The sequence below is a fragment of the Ceratotherium simum genome, chromosome 17 (assembly GCF_057802395.1).
Source record: "Ceratotherium simum simum isolate JZ-2026a chromosome 17, ASM5780239v1, whole genome shotgun sequence".
Classification (NCBI taxonomy): domain Eukaryota; kingdom Metazoa; phylum Chordata; class Mammalia; order Perissodactyla; family Rhinocerotidae; genus Ceratotherium; species Ceratotherium simum.
This window is the reverse complement of record NC_141916.1, coordinates 34,772,868-34,792,643: the sequence shown is the minus strand read 5'-3', so window position 1 is coordinate 34,792,643 and position 19,776 is coordinate 34,772,868. Positions and strand designations below refer to the sequence as shown.

The following is a 19,776-nucleotide window of genomic DNA, read 5'->3' as shown; positions in this document are numbered from 1 at the left end:
AAAAGGTGGGTAGGAGTCAGAGGAGAGGGCCTTTCAGGCAGAGGGGACAGCATGAGCAAGGACACCCGGGGGAGAAACAGCCACTTGTGTGGGGGAGGTCAAGCATGATGAGGTAAACGGGTCAGTGAGATCATGGAAGGCCTTCCACCCCTGTTAGTGAACTTGGATTTTAGCCTGTAAGCCTGTACTTGGATGGTGGTGTTCATGTATCAGACATTTTTCCAGGTAATTCAAAATATACTGAAATACTTGATATGGTTAAAACAAACAAAACAAAACTTCCAATGGACATGGCAGCATGAATGTTATTGATTGGCTGTAATGAGAATGGAATCAATAGGTTTGCACTGGATTGAGGAATGAATGGGAGGAGAAGAAATGGGAATGGCGAATATAGACTATACTTTGGAAATGTCTGAATGAGAAAGAGAGAGGAAGAAGCAGAGTCAAGGTTAGTTTCTGCACCCACCTCCCAAATGAAAAAGAGGTAAGGAATCAATACAAGAGACTGTTTCAAAGTATAAGAGGTGGGCTGCTGCTTTTGGAGAGAGTAAGGGCATGGGCAGAGGGGTTGGTTGTAATAAAATGGGCGTGTTACTCTGATATTAGAAGGAAAATAGTGAAGATGGATGTGGAAAAATTTGGAAGAATGCATTGTTGAGGACCTCCATTTTCTTCTTTAAGTTTCCCAGCTAGGCTTCTGCCTTATTCCTGAGATTATGTCTACATTTTTCCACCGATTCTGTTAACTGGGTCTCTGTCCTTGTTCCCAGTATTATCTGTCTTGACAGCCCCTTTAGTAACATGAGGTGTCTTGGTGCTTCTGGAGTTGGAAGCAGCATCCCTCATGCTCACCAAGCCCTCCGGCGTCCCAGGCTGCCCTTCCCTTAACCGCTATCATTAACCCTTCCTTTCCCAATGGCATCATGAAATTATTTGGGGATTGGTCAAATCATAGCTCCCCAGTGATCCAGTCTGGTCACTTTGCCTTCACTTTAACATTTGCTACAGTGGGTACTTTACAGGTGGAGGTAGTAAATCTTTCATTGTCTGGTTCCAAATGTCCGATTCTGGGGACAAATGTGGGTCATGTAGGATTGAAGACTCTCAGTTGCATGGACTAAACCAAAAAAAAACCTTTTCTATGAGCAAGATCATCTTGGCAAATGCAGTTATAGCAACTTGCAGTCTGATGGGGCTTTAGGGTACTCTTTCTAGGTCCGATTCAGTGATTCTCAGGAGGGGATAGACTGCATGTACTTTGCATATTCTTAAATTAACATTGCTTAGATTTGCTCTTGGTCACTTTTTTTAAAAATTTCAAGTTTTAAATAGCATTAGAAGAAACCATGAGGTTTTTATATTTATCAAAAAAGAGGCATGGTTTTAAACATACACGAAAAGGAAAAGAGCCAAGAAACACTGGTCTAACTTAAAAGAGTCTTAGCTCATTGGAATCTATCAATCTATCTCTCCCAAATATTTTCTCTGTCCTTATTTTAATGTAACAAGTTTACATTTAAAGTTTGCTGTGACTCTCAGGTTTTACGCTGTTGTACTGGTTTAAATTTCTCGGTTCTCTTAAATGAGATTGTTTCAGGTGACTGTTTCAGGAGTTTTGATGGCATGATGTAAAAAATAGGGAGAGCTGGAGTGGAGAGAAACCATCTCTGCTAGCCAGTGGAGGCCACCAGGCAAGTGGCCGCAGACTGCCCACAACTCCCGTGAGTGACTGGGGACCTAGGTTAATCCCAGGGGGTGTAAGTCAGGAGCAACATACTCCTTAGCGTTTATTGAGCACTGACTACATGCCAGGTCCTGTTCTTGCACTTTACGTGTATTTGTTTAATCCTCACAGCAACCCAATCAGTTGAGTATCATTATTTGCTCTGTTTTACAGACGAAGGAACCAAGGTATGAGCATTTACGTAACTTGCCCACATTCCCAGATTGTAAACTCAAGAACTGGAATTCAAACATAGTCTGTGTGGCTCCAGAACCCATACTCTTTCTCTGTACACACTCTTGTCTCTCATTATCCCTGGATGATTCCTGGGAGAATCAGGACCCAGTCCAAAATTAAACTTGTATTCTGGTTCTTTGAAAGAAACTCCTTTGCTAGAACGGTGCGTTCTAAGAGACATGCAAGAGATGATGTATGTGGTACATAGGACTGGTCCAAAACACTGGCGTCCACATTTGGGGCAGGCTAAAATGAGATTTAAAGTAAGTATTCAATTTCTTCTTTGGCATAATGAGATCTGGATCCCTCTGCTCCAGCTTTTCATAAAAACGCTGTGACTGCCTTCCAGAACACTGGGAGCCTAGAAAAGAATTCATAAGTAGCTTTTTTTCCATGCAGCTGGAGTGAAGGTGAGGGAAAAGCTGTATGTTATACCATTACCCATGGAAATGGAACACTTTGAACTAAATATAAACATTTAAGTAGGAAAAAATGATTTCCCAGCCTAAACTACTGAAGTTGAGAGTGATCCTAAAGATAAAAGAGCTTCAAACAGGGGAAGTCTCAGAGAAAACTTGACATTTTATTTATTTATATCGTACCATTTCTTTATATTTCTCTCTCTTTCTTTCTCTCTGTCTCTCTAGATATTTATATGTCTGTATTTCATTTTAAATATACAACTCAGATAGTGAAAGTCCCTGAAACTTAACATTTTCTCCTGCCCCAGAAAAAAGGATAATCACTGTTAATTGTTTGATATATATATATATTAATTCATTCAAATATTTATGTTTTTCTAAAGCATTGTTGAAGTAGCAACAACACACATCATCTTCAGGATGCCATGCTGAGGAGTGTAGTCAATTCTAAAAGATAAGTTAGCTTTCACCTCTAATAACAGATCAGGGGATTTTTGATTCTCATTAACAATACCACTTGTGTTAATTTCTTTCTTAGGGACTTACTTTGACTTGCTGGTCTAGCTTTTCTTGCATCCCAGTTATATTATCTAAATAGTATAGCTGGGTCATCCCTAATCATCATAGGGAAGCAAAATCATCCCTAATAAAGCCTCTTGAGGTTTTAAAAATGATAGTATGTCGTGAATTTACAATGTTTTAGGCCTGAAGCCAGTAATAATGGTAACTTGAAAAATTGGAACACTTCCTAAAATCCATTTGACTTGATAGGATTTGGAGCCTAAATATATAGAGTAGGAAGTTTCTAATCTAGAAGTTAAGCTTCTGTTATGGTTAGTTGTATGTGGTGACTGGGCCACAGGGTACCCATATATTTGGTTAAACATTTTCTGGGTGTGTCTGTGAGGGTGTTTTTAAATGAGATTAACATTTGAATGGTAGACTGAGTAAAGTAGGTTGCCCTCCCCAGCGTGGGTAGGCACCATCCAATCCTTTGAAGGCCTGAATAGAACAAAAAGCTGAGTAAGAGAGAATTCACTCTCTGCCTATCTTTGAGCTGAGACATTGGTCTTCTCCTACCTTCAGACTCACACCGGAACTCATATCATCAGCTCTCCTGGTTCTCAGGCCATTGGACTTGGACTAGAACTATACCATTGGCTCTCCTGGGTCTCCATCTTGCAGATGGCAGATCTTGAGACTTTTCATCCTCCATAACTGCATGAGCCAATTCCTTATAACAAACCTCTTTTTTGTTCATCTGTGTGTGTGTGTGTATACACACACTACTTATTTTTTGTTTTTTGAAATTATGAAACTGTGAAATATTTTAATAATACAAAAAGAGATATCATGGACCCTGTGATATGGTGCGCTGAGGACACAACATCATTTCTGCGGTAGTCTTGCCTATAGTGCATAATTTCAGCCTAATAATGAGACAATATCAGACAAACCTCAATTGTGAGACATTCAACAAAATAACTGACAAGTGTCAAGGTCATAAAAGGCAAGGAAAGACTGAGAAACTGTTACAGATCAGAGAAGACAAAGGAAAAATAACAACGAAATGCTGTGGGATTCTAGGCAAGATTGTAGAGTAGGAAAAGGACATTTGTGGAAAACGTGGGGAGATTTCAATGTGTTCTTTATTTTAGTTAATAATATTATACTGAAGTTAATTTCCTGGTCTGATCATTGCACAGTCATGCACTGCATAACGACGTTTCTGTCAACAATGGATCGCATTACAACGGTGGTCCTGTAAGATTAGTACTGTATAGTCTAGGTGTGTAGCAGGCTATACCATCTAGGTTTGTGTAAGTACACTCTATGATGTTCGCACAATGACGAAATCGCCTAACGATGCATTTCTCAGAAACTGTCCCTGTTGTTAAGTAGCACATGACTGTACTATCGTTGCGTAAGATGTTAACACTAGGGGGAGTGGAGTGAAGGATATGTGGATACTGTGTTTGGGACTTCTCTATAAGTCTAAAATTAGGTCAAAATAAAAATTTTAGAAAAGAATACATGAAAGTATATAGTAAATGATGTAACAAACACCTATATACTTACAACTCAGTTTGGTCAAGTCTTAACATTTTGCCATATTTGACCCATTATTTTTTTGAAAAGAAATAAAACATTCTAGATAAAACTTAAGCCTCTTCGTATTCCTTTCTTGATCCCCTTCTTTCTCCACTTCTCCCATGATCACTCTCCTGAATTTGATGTTCATTTATCTCATGCATATTTTAATATCATTTTACATATTTATATATTGTTTTACCTTTGAAGACAGAAACCAGTGTAAATATGAATTTACTTAATACCACTGAACTGTACACTTAAAAATGGTTAAAATGGTAGCTTTTATGTTATGTGTATTTTACCACAATAAAAAAAAAATGGAGGAAAAAAACAATCTCTATGGACTACAAGTCATGCTCTTAGAAAAGAGGAAGTCTTTTTATTCCCATACCTTGTTTTGTTTTCTAAGAATTATTGTGACAAGGACATCCTTCTTCCAAACCACATTGTTAGCTGAAATATTTACAGTGTTTATTTTTGGGATTAGGGAGAGGATGGGTACAATTTCCTATGCTTTATTTGTATATTCATTCCCAAACAGACAAAACCTTATCAAAGCTCATTTAATTAAAGGAGGATGGTGGTGAAAATAGAATGTTTTGGTGTAAGCAAAGTTAAATGTTATTAAGCCTCTACCATATGCTCTGCTAGATCACTTAAACACATTTGGTCATTTAATTTTCATGACAACCCTCTGAGTTGTATATTTTCACCCCAATCTTAATTTGTGCTGTTCAGACTACCAAGATCTTTCTCCAAGTCCAGAGGCCCTCCAGAGCTAGGCTGCTGCTGCTGTTTATATATCATGGGTGGATGTGGGTTGATATGGTTAGTCAATAATAGCAGTAGATGAGATCAGAACTACAGGTCTCCTCTCCCACAACTTCACCACCCATTATTGCCATGAAAGCAGCTCATAGACTGAATTCTGCCACATTTACATGCATTTAATGGCAAGCAGGCACAAAAACATCATACAGCCTTGTTTTGTAAGCTCCAGAACTATACTGTCCAACAGGGTAACCACTAGCCACATGTGGCAATTAAAATTAAATTAAAAAATTTGGTTCCTCAGTCACGCTAACCACATTTCAAGTGCTCAGTAACTACCTGTAACTAGTGGCTACCTTATTGCACAGTTCTGTTGGACCTAGGCTCCGTCCTTTTGTGCATTTGGATAACATTCTGAATGAAAGAAAGTTTCATTAGAGGCAGATGGAACAATATTCTAGTGTCAGAATTTAGCTACTTTCTTCTCAGGATCAGGTGACAAAATGTTCTCCAAAGAAACAGGACTAGTGGGAATCTTCAACTGAGGGCACCATTTTGACAGGTTTAGACAAAAAAGGTTTAGACAGCTGGGTTAGATAGAGTCTTATATTCAGTTTATGCCAGAGTGGGAATATCTGTACAATACTTATAGCCCATCATGAACATCATTTGATCGATGAAAAATCATTTGCGGCAGCCCTTACGCTAAATAACAACCCTCTGGTGTTCATCAGAGGGAAACGTAGTTGACTTGATTTTCTGTTTGCATGAGCTTCTGATTAGTCATTCGAGTGGTAACTGCCCCAGATATAGGTTAAAGATAATTATCACCTTTGTGTCACAACTGCCCATGTTGAAGTATTTTGAAAAATCACAGACAACATAACAGCCTGTGTATAGATCGCCTCATTCAGTCTTTACAGCAGTCCTTTCCAGTAGGCATTGCAGGTATTATTCTCATTTTCGGCTTGATTGAATTCCCCAAGGTCCCGTGGCCAGGCTGTTGCATGATAGAGCCAGTTGCTCCTTTAAGTGAGAACTAAATGTAAATCATTTATCTAGTTTCCAAACATGTAAGTGTATAGCTTTCCTTGTTTTATTTCTTAAAGTCAGGGCTCATACCTACTTCAGGCCAAGACCGGTAGTGCCTCATGCAGCACCAAATGTGGGGAACCTATGGTCTTCTCCCAGTTCTCGGTTAGACTACTTCCTGCATTTGTCAAATTTTTTATTAATTTAACAACTGTGCACCTGCCAGTCGAGTGGCTATCAAGTTTTAGGCCACTTCTAGCAGCAGCAAACCCATTTTTAACCTGGCTTTGCTTCGTTAAGATAAAAATGTCTTCCTTGCATAGTTGGTGTAATGATTAGAGATTATGTATGTGGGATGCTTGGCGGAGGGTTTACAGGCATGCCTCGTCTTACTGTGCTTCTCTTTATCATGCTTCACAGACAGCATTTTTTACAAATTGAAGGTTTGTGACAACCCTGTGTCGAGCAAGTCTATCGGTGCCATTTTTCCAACAGCATTTGCTCACTTTGTGTCTCTCTGCTACATTTTGGTAATTCTCACAATGTTTTAAACTTTTTCATTATTATATTTATTATGGTGATCTGTGATCAGTGATCTTTGATGTTACTATTGTAATGGTTTCGGGGTACCATGAACTGTGCCCGTATAAGACGGCAAACTTAAATGTTGCGTGTGTTCTGACTGCTCCACTGACTGGCAGTTCCCCTGTCTTTCTCCCTCTCCTCCAGCCTCCCTATTCCCTGAGACACAACCCTATTGAAATTAGGCCACTTAGTAACCCTCTATATGTTCAAATGAAAGGAAGAGTCGCAAGTCTCTCACTTTAAATCAAAAGCTAGAAATGATTAAGCTTTGTGAGGAAGGCATGTTGAAAGCCAAGATAGGCTGAAAGCTAGGCCTCTTGTGCCAGTTAGCGAAGTTGTGAATGCAAAGTTCTTGAAGGAAATTAAAAGTGCTACTCCAGTGAGCACACAAATGATAAGAAAGCAAAACAGCCTTATTGCTGATATGGAGAAAGTTTTAGTGGTCTGGATAGAAGATCAAACCAGCCACAACATTCCCTTAAACCAAAGCCTAATCCAGAGCAAGGCCCTAATTCTCTTCAATCCTGTGAGGGCTGAGAGAGGTGAGGAAGCTGCAGAAGAAAAGTTTGAAGCTGGCAGAGGTTGGTTCATGAGACTTATGGAGAGAAGCTGTCTCCATAACATAAAAGTGCAAGACGAAGCAGCAAGTGCTGATGTAGAAGCTGCAGCAAGTTATCCAGAAGCTCTGGCTAAGATATTAATGAAGGTGGCTACACCAAACAACAGATTTTCACGGTAGATGAAACAGCCTTTTATTGGAAGAAGATGCCATCTAGGACTTTGATAGATAGGGAGGAGAAGTCAACACCTGGCTTCAAGGCTTCAAAGGACAGGCTGACCCCCTTGTTAGGGGCTAATGCAGCTGGTGACTTTAAGTTGAAGTGAATGTTCATTTACCATTCTGAAAATCCTGAGGCCCTTAAGAATTATGTTAAATTTATTCTGCCTGTGCTCTGTAAATGGAACAACAAAGCCTGGATGACAGCACATCTGTTTACAACATGGTTTACTGAATATTTTGAGCTCACTGTTGAGACCTACTGCTCAGAAAGAAAGATTCGTTTCAAAATATTACTGCTTATTGACAATGTACCTGGTCACCTAAGAGTTCTGATATACAGTGAGATTAATATTGTTTTCATGCCTGCTAACACAACATCTATTCTGCAACCCTTGGATCAAGGAGTAATTTTGACTTTCAAGTCTTATTATTTAAGAAATACATTTCATAAGGCTGTAGCTGCCGTAGGTAGTGATTCCTCTGATGAATCTGGGCAAAGTAAATTGAAAACCTTCTGGAAAGGATTCACTATTCTAGATGTCATTGCATTTGCGATTCATGGGAATAGGTCCAAATATCAACATTAACAGGAGTTTGGAAGAAGTTAATTCCAATCCTCATGGATGACTTTGAGGAGTTTAAGACTTCAGTGGAGGAAGTCACTGCAGATGTGGTGGAAACAGCAAGAGAACTAGAACTAGAAGTGGAGCCTGAAGATGTGACTGAATTGCTGCAATCTCATGATGAAACTTTAAAGGATGAGGGGTTGCTTCTTATGGATGAGCAAGAAAGTGATTTCTTTGAAACAGAATCTACTGGTGAAGATGCTGTGAAGATTGTTGAAATGACAACAAAGGATTTAGAATATTACATAAACTTAGTTGATAAAGCAGTGGCAAGGTTTCAGAGAATTGACTCCAATTTTGAAAGAATTCTACTGTGGGTAACAAGCTATCAAACACGTCACGTAGTACAGAGAAATCGTTCATGAAAGGAAGAGTCAATCAATGCAGCAAACTTCATCGTTGTCTTATTTTAAGAAATTGCCACAGCCACCCCACACTTCAGAAACCACCATTCTGCTCTGTCAGCAGCCATCAACATTGAGGCAAGACCCTCCACCAGTAAAAAGATTATGGCTTACTGAAGGTTCAGATGATGGTTAGCATTTTTTAGCAATAACGTATTTTTTAATTAAGGTGTGTACATTTTTTTAGACATAATGCTACTGCACATTTAATATACTGCAGTATAGTGTAAATGTAACTTTTATATGCACTGGGAAACCCAAAAATTTGTGTAACTCGCTTTATTGTGATGTTCGCTTTATTGCGATGGTCTGGAACCAAACCTGCAATATCTCCGAGGTGTGCCTGTATTTTCATTCTATAATTGAGGAAACTGAAACTTCTTCCTCTTCCATTGGCACTGCCCCTCTGGGGAAAATGTTTTATTTTATTTTAAAATATCAAATATATACTCGTTTCCAACTCTGATCAAGTATCCAAGTCATGTTTACATTTAATAATCATACTTGTGTTTGTCTGTTTATCTGACTATCTCCCCTCACTGGACTGGAGCCTCCACAATGGAAAGGTAGATCTGTGTTGTTCTAGATAGTGTCTGCGTCCACCAGCAGGGTGCCTGATCAGCAAACCCTTCTGGGATTCTGAGGTCATGGGGAACCACCAGAGTTAGCATCCTTTCCTAATGCATCACTTGGGAGCCACACTGGAGACTTTACCATTTCTAGTGTAGTCTCTAGTTAGGGGGGGAATGCCCAGAAGGGTTCCTTTTGGGGCTAAGCAGAGGTCTGGTGAAATGCATGTTATCCAGTCTGGATGTTCAGACTCCACAGATGCAAATTGTTTGAGACCAACAGTTATTCTCCCTTTGGCGCCATTCTAAATTGGGTAGACGATCCCTTTGGTGGAAATAGTTTTCCACAAGAAATCTTTAGGGGGAAGGATGGGGGAGGATGTAGACTCCCCAGGTGCTTTTGATTATCTTGGAGGAAACAAGAAACCACAGACCAAAAAGCCTAGTTGGCATTTTAGTACCTTTCCTTAAAGGACTAGTATTAAAATGTTCAAAATGCAAAGACCTTTGTTCCAGTTGTCTAGGGGACTGCAAAGGAAAGGAGTAGGGGTGAGAGTGAGGGGTGGAAATCTAAGGAGATGTGCTCAAGGTTGATTATCCAGAAGGACCCCAGGAGTTCAGAGGCAGATAGACTGGCATGCAGTTTCCAAACTAACCCAATGGGAGAAAATATGGATAGGAGGTGGCCTCCAGTGTTTTTCTTATATTCTGGAAAATCAGAAAGATGGTATACAATATCTGAAGAATGAATGAAGAATGAATGTGAATAGGAGCAGGAAATGCAAATGCCTATTATAAACAATAATTAACTTCAGTTTAATTAGAAGGGAACTAGAAGAAAAGCAGGATGGGAACAGGTGAGCCTGGGTGGGGTCTGGGGCAAGATGCAGGTTGGAATCCCTCTGCATCTCTCTGGCCATTATCATCAGCCATTGCAGAGCTCCCACCAGCACACACTGCCTGTGGGCCATAACCTCCTGTCCTTATTCCCCTTCCCACCCTTAAATGATTTACCGATTCAGTGCTTTACATTTCTGTCCAACCTTTTCTTAGCACAGATAAAGCTTTCTCTCCACTTCCCTGAGGCTAAATAAAATAAAGCTATGGGAGTTTCCCCACCTCTGGCTCAAATCTCCCGCAGCATCTGTGAATAGATGCTGTTGTGTGTCTGCACAATGGTCTCCATTCAATTTTGAACCACTTGTGCGCATCTCCTTTTGGAAGACAGATTGTTACCCAGAATGCATTTGTAATGGCCTAGCAGCTTAGGAACTGGTTAGTGAAAATGACATTGGTTAATGAAAACTGTAGGAAATGACCAGGCAAGGCTTTTTCAAATCTTTTGAAGTTAAGAATAACTTTTTTAAGAACTGTAAAAACAATACGATTATGGAAAATTAGAAAGCTGTAAGACAAAAAGAGGAAATGTTTTTAAAAACCTACCAAAAAACAAAACTTTAGGGGTAGAAATCAGATCACTAGTTGCCAGGAGCTAGGGGTGGCGCGACGGTATCTGCTCTAGAGGGACAAGAGGGGATAGAAAGAATCTGTATCGGCACTGTCCAATAAAAATGTAATTTGAGCCACAAATGCAAGCCGGTAACTTTTAATCTTTAATTTTCTAGGTACATTAAAAAAAGGAAAAAGAACAGGTAAAAATAATTTTACTCTTTTATTTAACCCAGAATATGCAAAATATTATAATTTCACCATATAATCAGTATAATTTCACCATATAATCACTAATCATAGAATAGTAGTAAGATCTTTTACGTTTTTTTTTTTTTTAAACCAAGTCTTTGAAGTCTGGTGTGGAGTTTACACTTACAGCACATCTGATTTTGGACTAACCGCATTTCAAGGACTCGGTAGCCACATGTGGCAACTCTGCTGGGCAGCACAGTTCAACACTGTTTTGGTGGTGGCTACATGACTGTGTACATTTATCAAAACTTATCAAATTGTGTACCTAAAAAGGGTGACTTTTACTATATGTAAATAATACCTCAGTTAAAAAAAACACGTTTTTCTGCTAGCCAGAATGAATCAATATAGGTTCCTTTCATGAATATCTATTAAAGTTATCCTCTTAAAATGAATCTCAGAGAATTTGGCAATTTTTTAAAAATAAAAGTTAAGAGCATACATTAGAACCACTGAAGGCTAGTAATTTTCATAGACTTGAGAGATATGTGTGTCTGTTTTTCCATTACACAGTTTAGTTTAGAAAGGAAAGGACTGGTGAAAATTTAATTAGTGCAATTTTAAAAGAAAAAAGGATTTGCATGTATTTGGCAAGATAAAGATGAGCACAAATTGTTTTGAGAAAGACTCAATACTAATTCTAGGAAAGAGCTTGTCATTTCTCTTCTGTTTCATAATTAGTTCTCTTGCAATGGTATTAAAAATCACTTGTCTCTGGACTTGCTTCTGTTTCTATTATATAACACGCTTTGTAGTGACTATTTTGACAGTGGAGCTGTCTGTCTGTAGGCGTTTTTGGGGTGTGTGTGGGGAAGGGCATAGCTCATGTCCCTACTTGCTAGGAGGAGGTTGTGGGGCGGTTGGTTGTGGGGGAGTAAGTTTAACTTTCATAACTAAAGCCAAGAAATATTTTTGGCTGTGGAACAATGTGTCACTAGTTATAAATAATGTCATTTGCCATTTGGCAGCTATTTTGGTGTTTTCTTTTTACATCTAAAGTTTCATGTTTAAATTTTGTTGAAGCTAATGTAAACATTGACAGTTTACAAATGAATAAGTCTAGGAAAAATTTAGGTGAAAAGGATATCTTCTAAATAGCCTTAGAAGTGCAGGTATCTGGGCTGAAAATAAAGAGATAAAATTCATTAGAGCTGAAAAACCAATTCCGTAAGTGTAGGCCAGGGACAACACACTGAGAGGAAATTATCCCACAATATTCGTAGAGTACAAAGTGTGATGTCATTGCTTTAAAACTTCACCATCTGCAGAATACATTTAAGGAGTGGACCACAGGTTAGGAACAAGAGAAGCTCTTCTCACTTTGTTTCATCCTAGTTCAGGGCTTAGTTCAGTATTCTCTGCTCAAGAAGTGGTTAATCTAAGTCATAGTTTTTGAGATGAATTTTATCTACAGCGAGGTGATCGGATTTCACTGTGCTTTGAAAATGCAGATATCTCTCCCCAGAAATTTCTAGTTAAGAAATGGGGCCTAGAATCTGCACTCCTAACATATGCTTGCTGGTAGACTCCACCTTGAGAAACACTGATCTAGAACAACCAGTTAGACTTTTGTTAGGTTTTCTCTATATATTAGATACTATGATGAATTCAGATAAAAGGCAGGATCCCTGTTGTGAACTAGCGCTAACAGCTTACAGCACAAGGCAATGTATTCCTTAGAGATACAGCCAATATGAAGTGAAGGAGCTCAGAGCAGGAGGACCATGTCACCAACAACTGACTCAAGGATATGGATAGGATTCAGATTAGTGGAAATTAAACTGGGTGTCTGGGCACCTTGAGGGAGATAGTCTGAGATCCAAAAGGGAGGATGGCATCACCTGGGGAAGGAGCTTTATTTCAATATTGACTAATTTTGAAGCACCAAGGAAATTTTAACAGGAAAAAAGAACCAGGGAAATTAGGAAGCAAATGTGAAGGAAATCTGATTGTTGTCAGTGGTTCTTAAGCTTGAATGTACATTAGAATCACCCAGAGGACTTGTTAGAGCACAGATTGCTGAGTCTCACCCCAGAGTCTCTGATTCAGTAGTCTGGGGCGGGGCCTGAGAATTTCCATTTCTAACAAGTTCCCAAATTCTGCTGATGTTGCTTGGTTTGGGGACCACACTTTGAGATTCACTGCTCTGAATGAATTTAGCGTCTTGATTTATCAAAAATCATAGATGAGAATTGGAACAAATTGTGGGGGCAAGATGGAGAAGGGGATGGCCCTCAGGGTTTTATATGGCCTGGAAAGCCTACCACATAGTCTGTCTTTTCTCTGTTTTTCTTCTGAGATTTCTTTATTCTCAGAAGCAACTGGCCCAACCAAAAATACTCTAGGGGTGGGGACAGGAATGTGGTCCTGGAGATTAATTTGAGAACTACAAATCTTATATTCAGAATAGCCACAGTGCTTCTAAAACTGTGGTCAAAATTGTATTTCTCTGATTTTATAAAGAAAAATGTAAGTATGGTGTATCATATTTTAGTACCAACATTTACTAGAAGAGATTAATCCATTGCTTTATGGAAGTCTCAAGTCTAAAACTGAACTTTAAAACTTAATCCCTCAAACTTGCTTCTCCGCCAGTGTTCCTTATAAATGGCATCATCTGCTCAGTTTTTCATGGCATGGGCTGGGCATCATCCTGGATGTCGTTCCTTTTCTCTCGTACTTTGTTCTCTGCATCTCTGCATCTCTGCATCATTCACAAAGTTCCGTCAGTTCCATCTCCTAATATATCTTGTCCATTTCACTGTCACCACTTTGTCCATCCACCAGCTCTCACCTGGACCTTCCCACATCTTCTCTGGCTTCCTTCTGATTCATCGTCTACATAGGAGCCATAGAGATTTTTTTAGAAACACAAATCATATGAGGTCACTTCCTGTGCTTAAGACCCTTCAATGTCATCCCTCTGCGTGTAGGATAATCTTTTAATTCTCAAAGTGCCCCACATGGGTTCTGCATGACATGGCCCCTGCCAATGTCTCCAGCCTCCTTTTGAGCCACTCACCCTTTGTTCTTTAAACTCTAGTCTCACTGACTATTTCACTTCCTGAACTAAACGTGTTTAAACCACCGCCCTTTGCTGAGATAGTATAGATCTGCATCCCAAGGGTATCCACAGAGAAGGAGGTGAATGTGGCAATGGTTCTTGGAGAGCTTTTGTACAATTAGAAAATGGCGGCCCTCCAGGCAGATACAGCCCCTGGGCTGCAACAGGCTGGATCTCAGCCTTCACTCCCCAGGATGGGGACCCTGTGCAGGATACAACCCGCATAGCCAGAGTGGTGACCCGACTGGAGATGTCAGTTAGTTTGCCTCCAAATTAAAATAGGTCCATTTGTCCTATTTAGAAGCAGAATACAACTTCTAGAAATCCCTGATAGTCCAGTGATTTAGTAATATTCATAAATATGAGAAGGCTTTTACCATGAAACGTAGAAATTGTTCTTTGCGTGGCTAGGATAACATGTATGTGTCTTTCCAAGCCAGCAAGGTTACATCTGTGCTGCTTGCTCAGTAACTGTGTCTCATGAATTACAGTCTAGAATATCTCTATCTGCTAGCATCTAAGTTTGGAACTGAACACTTAAAATCCCAGACTGCTGTGGGTTTACCATGTGGAGGAGGGCCTCCTACTCATCAGAGAGGCACAACATTCTTTCACATGACATGTTTGCTCTTGTGAAAATGACTTGAAGTATTTGAGACCTGGCTGGAGAAGAAATGGGAGGAGACCTAATTCTTGCTAGGCATGAGTCATCTTATAAAAATTTAAATTGAACACTTTATTGAGCAGTTTCATTGTTGGTACAAAACTACTCATCAGTCCTAGATTGCTTTGATGTACGTGTTATGTATCAACATGTCCTCTGCCAGGAACCTAGCATAAATTTCTCTCTGAACAAACACCGAATAAATGTTGTTAGGATAATTTTGCCTTTGATTTGGGGGCAGTTTTGTTTCTTGTTTTTAAGTTCAGTGTTGAATATTAAGGGTTTTGTTGTTCTTTTTCAGATTTATGGACGTGTCTAAGTCTTATTTGGGGGGAGTATAAGAAAGTATGAAAAACAACCACACATAACGCAATGCTTTTGTAATTTCAAACGCTAATGGATGCTCTGGAGTTCATTGCCAGGTCTCTCAGTAGGAATAGAATTTGAATCTGGAAGCAAGTAATCGCTCTATAAATGTTTGTTATGGTATTGAAATTGCTGAATATGCTGTATCTAATTGAATTAGTATATCGTGTTCATTACTGGGTCATGAAAGCAGTTGTTGAATGTTGTCACTGAAAAGAATATAATGTGACCAGCACATCATTGCCTAGAAAACTCATTCTTCTTTATAGAGCTGTAGCTGGGTTTTTCAGGTCAGTTGCACTCTAGACTGCCTCGTAGGATGCCCTGTACCTTTGTAATCATAGGTTGTCTTACCCCTGGCAGTTGGTCAATCTGCTGCTGCCTTAGCCCAGCATCTCATGCTAGGCCTCCCCACCTGTATTAATTTGCTAGGGCTGCCATGACAAAGTACCACAAACTAGGTGGCTTAAACAACAGAAATTTATTCTCTCACAGTTCTGGAGGCTGAAGGTCCAAAATCAAAGTGTTGGCAGAGTTGGAGCCTTCTGAGGGCTGCGAGGGAAGGATCTGTTCCAAGCTTCTCTCCTTGGCTTGTACATGGTTGTCTTCTTTTGTTTTCACATCATCTCCTGTCTATATGTTTCCCGGTGTCCAAATTTTATATTGGAATTATATTAGAATAGGACCTACCCTAATGATCCCACTTTTTTTGTGTGTGTGAGGAAGATCAGCCCTGAGCTAACATCCATGCTAATCCTCCTCTTTTTGCTGAGGAAGGCCGGCTCTGAGCTAACATCTATTGCCAATCCTCCTCCTTTTTTTCCCTCAAAGCCCCAGTAGATAGTTGTATGTCATCGTTGCACATCCTTCTAGTTGCTGTATGTGGGACGCGGCCTCAGCATGGCCGGAAAAGCAGTGTGTGGGTGCGCGCCCGGGATCCGAACTTGGGCCGCCAGTAGCAGAGCGCGCGCACTTAACCGCTAAGCCACGGGGCCGGCCCTAATGATCCCATTTTAACTTGATTATCTCTGTAAAGATCCTATCTCCAAATAAGGTCACATTCTGAGATATTGGGGGTTCAACATATGATTTCTAGGGGAGACGCATTTCAGCCCATCACACCACCTATGGTTGAGCTTCGATACAAATTAGCCTCAGAAATCTAACTATACTTATTTTGGAGTCTTCTATAAGTCACCAAAAGAAATCTATAAATTAGTTGAATTTTCACCTCTTTTCCTGATCCAGCAGAGCAGCTTGGGGTTGGTGGTGCTCTCTCTCATTTGTTTCATGAATCATTAGGCCAAAGTGTTAGATAAATGAAAACAAATATGAGAACAGCACCCTTAATAAGGGGGCTTCACCTTCTCCCTTTCTCTCCAAGTCCATGACCTTGTAAAATGTCCAACACATTCCAAGTTCTGAGGATTTGAAATATAACAGGTTGACCTGTAGTGTGTTTTTCTGTGACACCTTGTTTTAGTTACACCATTCTTGCGTAGCCCTCATTTTCCACATTAGCCCTGTTTAGCTGAGCAGTTTTGACACTCACAGCTCTCCAGTGCTTTGGACTGACTATTCTAAGAGCTTGCAGCTGAATTTTCTGGCAGGTCATTGTAATACTGCCCAGTGACTGCTTCAGAGATATATGTTCTTGACCTGAAGGATGTCTTCCTTTCCTCCTCTGGGCCTTTCCCAGTTTCTGGAAGATCGAGGCATTTGCCAAGACTCTGTCTTTGCAGACCCCTAGTTCATGTCATACTTGTATGCCCCATCTATGTTTTGAAACTTACCCCACTCCCTGTTCCCGAGCGTGTCATGTGTTAATGTGGCTGGTTTACCTTCTGAGGCTTCTAGGCATTGAGACACAACCCATATTTCTTTTCTCCTAGCCTAAGAGACCAGGACGAATGGGAGATTTTCTCCCCTTTCATAATAAGCCGAATTTTTGTCTCCCCCTAAGTATATTCTAAAATATCAGCAATGTGTTAATAAAACTATGCACCGTGCAGGAAACAGAATTTAGGGCTGGTTGATACTTCATGTCAACATCATTATCCATCCATCTATAAGCCTGTAGCAATGTGGAAGGTGAGACCAAGGTCAAGGGTCCTTGCTAACTGTGCACAAGGTCCTAGTAATCTTTACTCTGAAGATGAAGTAGAATATTATGAAATTTCTACTAAATAAGAAGTACATATTTTTTTCTGAGACGAAAGGTCCGTTCTCTGTTCCTTCATTACACAGCCAACTCTCCCTTCCTCCTTCCTGCACTCCCCCAGACTGAATACCTTCTATGCTAGGAGTTTCTCACAGGTGAAGGTCTTTGGTTAGCTTAGGGGTACCCCCCCCCCGCCCCGCTTTTGCTGAGTCTCTTTAAGAAAGTCACCTCTTGGGGAATTCTCATGTGGAATTGGAACAAGCATGCGCATCTTTCCCCCACCTGACCAATTGGTGTTAAAAGAAGATTTAATGAATGAGAGTCATTTTCTCTGTCACTCTCAGGAGGGATGGATTGCTTGGTTTAAACAGACTTTTCTACCACTTGCTAGCCAACCTCAAAGGAGTGGGCCACATTTTTAACAAAACTAATAGGCAATAAAAGTATCAACCTTCTCAACTAGCCTGTGAAATGTAGGTTTGTACCCCAGAAGTTCTGTCTCTGACTGGTTTCTTTTCATTTACGAAGCCTTGAGCAGTTGATTGTACCTAAGTAGAGGAAGGCCTGGGACCCCCAACTCCCTGGAGGCAACCAGATAGCTTGAAAGGCTCCCTTAGATCTGGATCATTCCAGTGCCAAGGGCCAAAACCCCTCCATAGCTACAGTTAGACACCTCCTGATGGCCATGCCTGGCTTCCTGTTGGAGGAAATCCCAGAGGACAACAGAAACTTCCAAAAGCTCCAGAGAGGAGCCCACACTTGCCATCATCCACCTGGTAACCTGGTGGTTCTGACATTTGACCTCTCCAAAGAAGAGAAGCGTGTGGGATCCCACATGAATTCCAATTTCCAAATTGACTAAAATACTCTCTCCAGAGGAGATCGTCCTTCAGAGCTTAGATATGAGGATGTTTTAAATATTTCACCTAAAGACCTGAAGTACCAGGCTCAGCAATAGTCCTTTGGCCCTTGACATCCATCCTCTGAGCTAGTTTTCCGTTTTGGCTTATGGACTGTTCTTGAGAGTAGTTCTACCTCCTTCTGACCTCCTCTCTTCTTGGGGAACAGGGCAGTGAAACTAACTCCCAGTTCCTTCCTTTGGGTAAATAACTGCCCCATCTTCTTTGCACGCTTTGGTACAGCTCTGTCACTTGGACCTCGCTCCACAGGTCTAAAATTTTCCAGGTGGCTACTCGAGGTCTAATCTCTCTTCTATTACCTGGTAAGATGGTTTTAGCAGAGATTTGTCTCTGGCAGCTATTTCCCTCTTGTCACTGTAGCAAGACTTCCTAACCGCCTTTAACTTTTAGTGATACATTGGAGCCACCAGCAAGTTAAGAAAAACTCAGTCAACTCCTGAACAGTGACACTCATGTACAAATGAGAGTCCTGGGGTACAATAATGGTTCTGCTTAGTCTTTAGAGAGCTTCTCTCTCTTTTTACTGTCAGAGTCCTAGGCCACTAATGCTCCAGTTGTCACAGTTGGGTGAGCACTTCATAAATGTTGTTATTTTTTCCGTTCTCCTTTTTCTTCTGTGCTGTCTTCCCTCCCCCTCCCTCCTTTTTTCCTTCCTTTCTTTTTTATACCCTTATCTCCACTGTTTTTAAGCATAATGTGTAGGGTAGGAGAGGATTTTGTTTTTGTCTGTCATTAGAATATATTTATGAAGCCAATGAAGAGTGCTAAGTTCTGGGCTTCATATAGAGCAGGTAAGCCTAAAGGGCATACAGAGGATGTTCTCAGCTGATATCTGGCAGGGGCAGAAATCGTAGTTGCATATGCACTATTTATTGAGTCCCTCAGATGGACCAGGCCTATATGCAAGGCACTTCATACACATTTTCTCAAACCATTTTCCAAATTCTGCAAACTCAAAGAGCCGCTGCCTTACATTGCAAAGATCACAATCCCACGCTCGGATGTATAAGGTAGAGATTGAAGAAGGGCGTAAGAACTTCCTGTCACTTTTCTCAGGAGTGGGATTCTTCTAGTTCATGGAATACAGTATTATTATACCACTTATTAAAAATAATAATAATTATTAATACAATATTATTAGACCACTAAACTGAGGGTTTTTTTTCCCTCAGTTTAGTTCCATTGCACTAATATTCTATAGAATTTCTCTTATACTTTGATGATAGGCTGTCTCTCCATCTTTGTTTTCAGAACCATTTGATTCTTTTTCAGCTGTTTTTTTAATTGAGGTATAATTGGCATACAGCATTATATTAGTTTCAGGTGTACAACATAATGATTCGATATTTGTATATATTGCAAAATAATCACCACAGTAAGTCTAGTTAACATCCATCTCCATAGATAGTTACAAAAAAATGTTTTTTCTTGTGATAAGGACTTTTAAGATTTACTCTCTTAGCAACTTTCAAATATGCAGTACAGTATTATTAACTATTGTTGCTATGCTGTACATTACATCCCCATGACTTAATTATTTTAAAACTGGAAGTTTGTGCCTTTTGACTTTCTTCACCCATTTCACCCCACTCCCCCCCCCCCCCCCCCCCCCACCTCTGGCAACTGCCAGTCTGTCCTCTGTATCTGTGA

The 19,776-nt window shown here is 40.1% G+C and overlaps 1 protein-coding gene across 5 annotated transcripts in view; it reads left to right on the top strand.

Moving 5' to 3' along the window:
• The window catches only part of PPFIBP1 (PPFIB scaffold protein 1), a 166,780-nt gene that overhangs the window by 72,362 nt on the left and 74,642 nt on the right, over positions 1-19,776 (top strand). Inside the window, exon 3 of one of the 5 annotated variants that reach the window (XM_087442635.1) lies at positions 10,873-10,899. The exons of the other annotated variants lie outside the window; for them this stretch is intronic. The gene's annotated coding sequence lies outside the window, so the exon portion shown is untranslated. The remainder of the gene's footprint in view (positions 1-10,872; positions 10,900-19,776) is intronic. 5 annotated transcript variants of the gene reach the window in all.